The sequence below is a fragment of the Nematolebias whitei genome, chromosome 16 (genome assembly GCF_014905685.2).
Source record: "Nematolebias whitei isolate Nwh7 chromosome 16, NemWhi1, whole genome shotgun sequence".
Lineage (NCBI taxonomy): Eukaryota > Metazoa > Chordata > Actinopteri > Cyprinodontiformes > Rivulidae > Nematolebias > Nematolebias whitei.
Window position 1 is genome coordinate 37,313,721 of NC_056513.1, and position 2,200 is coordinate 37,315,920.

Consider the following 2,200-nt stretch of genomic DNA (forward strand, 5'->3'; position numbering starts at 1 on the left):
AAATGCAAAAACTGTAAACCAAAATGCAAAAACTGTAAACCAAAATGCAAAAACTGTAAAACAAAATGTTAAAACTGGCTCAGGAAGTTCTTTGGGTCATTCAGCAGTTTGCGGGGAAGTTTATTTAATTTTAATTTTAACAAAACTTGATTGTGCACTTTTCTTGTGAGTTGTTAGTTTTTAAGCAGCAGGCCTGCTGACGTGTCCTGAACAGAACTGGACAAACTTCTGTTGTCTCAGGACGGACTGTGTGGTTGTTCCTGAAGACGGGAGCAGTCCGGGTGTCTGTTTGCACCAGATCTTACTTCAGTCCTGATCCAGCCGTGCACACGCCCAGCTGCTGCATTTCTCCCTTCAGGCTACGGTTTCAACACTCGGACACAAAAGACTCTGCTCAGATGAAGTCCTGCTTTCTGTCGGACCTGATCGTTGTCCTCGAGGGCCACTGTCCTGCATAGTTTAAATGTTTCTCTGCTCTGACCTGATTCAAAGGCTGCATGATCTGTAGCTGGTCCTCCATTCATCCAGATGGTTCTTTAAAGCAGAGAAACCTCTAAAACAGGATGAAGGCTGGAGGATCAGGATTGGGACACAGCTCATCAAAAGGTTTACACAAACTCTGGACAGAGCCTGAAACTCCTCTTTGACCAGGCTCCGGTCAATTTGCATCAGAAACACAGTTCCTCGTGCACTTCCTCAGCTGGGCGAGTCACTAAAAAACAACTGTGTTGAAACTCTGTCTTCCTCTTGCTACTGCAGACATCATGTCCAGGATCAGCTGCTTGTCTGAACTACAGTCATCTTAAAAACTTATGGACCAACTGCTCCTTATGGGCCCAGAGCCCGGGTCCATAAGAAGTGCCGTTGGTAGGTCCAGGTCCAGGTCCGGCTGTGGAGATGAATGAGAAATGACTGGAAGTCTATGCGAAGTCCCTGTAAAGATATAAAGACAAACGTGTGTGTGTGTGTGTGTGGGGGGGGGATGGGGGGGAGACAGGGATGATGCTGCTGAAACTGTCGGAGAACAAAAGGATTAAACGTGCGCTCTGAGCCAACAGTGGGAGCGTGCACACTGAACGCAACTTTTTTTTTTTTTTGAAGAGTAAAAGCAGTTTGTGCAACTTCCTGTTGAAGTTGGTTCATGCGACAGCGAAGCCACAAACACACGCGTGTCACATACGTGTCATCAGAGCTGGGACAAAAAGGCGGTTTGTTTGATCACAGAACCTGTTCTGGTCTGTGGACTCTGCAGGATGTCAGACTGATCTGAGCTCTTAACGAACTTAAGAGCGACTCAGATGACACCTGCTCATCCCTTCATCCCTCTCTATAAACATGAACACACACGGTGTGTGTGTGTGTGTGTGTGTGTTATTGTTGCCTTCAGTTTGAGGAAGCGGCTCTGAATAACTTCAAGGTACTAATTATTCTTGGTACTTCCTGTTCCATCCCATATTTGGTCTTTTTTTTTTTTTTTAAATGTCGGCTCCTTTAAGATGCTGAGAGGAACAGCAGGAACTAAGTGTTTTTCCTTTAACGCAGTTTATTTAGTTTCCTGCAGGGCGTGGTCCAGATCTGACACGTCTCTGTACAGACTTGCTCTCACATTCCTTCCTCTCCTCCCGTTTCCTCTTTAAGGCATCTTCGCTCGCAGAATGTTGTAGTCTGAGCAATATGCTGCAAACACGAAGCAGAACATGATGGAGCTGCAGCTGGGGAGGTGAATAAAGGAGGTGAATAAAGGAGGTGGAGATGATGAGCAGGAGTTGTGCTGTAGGACACAGTGATGTTTGTTTGTGTCGGGTCTGGAACACGGAGCCAGCAGGTACATGATGAGGGAGAAACCTGAAACAGCTGTTGCAGGGGATGTGCCCAAACCTGCTCCGTCCTCTGAAGTGCTCTGTTTGGTGCGTGCGCACGCCTCTGCTCAGGCTGAGCACAAAGCAGCCAGAACCCATCAGACAAACCTGACGCCTCAGGAGGAGCTTCTGGTTGGAGCGATACGACGACTGCAGGGGAACGAAGTTTCTCCTCGCTGACGCTCAGTGAGGTCTCCTGAGGAGTGAGGCTGAATGGATGTCCTGCATCTGTCCCTGCAAAAAGCAGCAGGACGGATGCACACACCGCGCCCACCCCCCCCCCTCCCCCGACCCCACTGAGCGTCAGCGAGGAGAAACTTCGTTCCCCTGCAGTCGTCGTA

The 2,200-nt window shown here is 48.5% G+C and overlaps 1 protein-coding gene across 2 annotated transcripts in view; it reads left to right on the top strand.

Moving 5' to 3' along the window:
• Window positions 1–2,200, top strand: part of LOC119422595 (myosin-9) — a 49,997-nt gene that overhangs the window by 464 nt on the left and 47,333 nt on the right. The gene's annotated exons all lie outside the window — the stretch shown is intronic.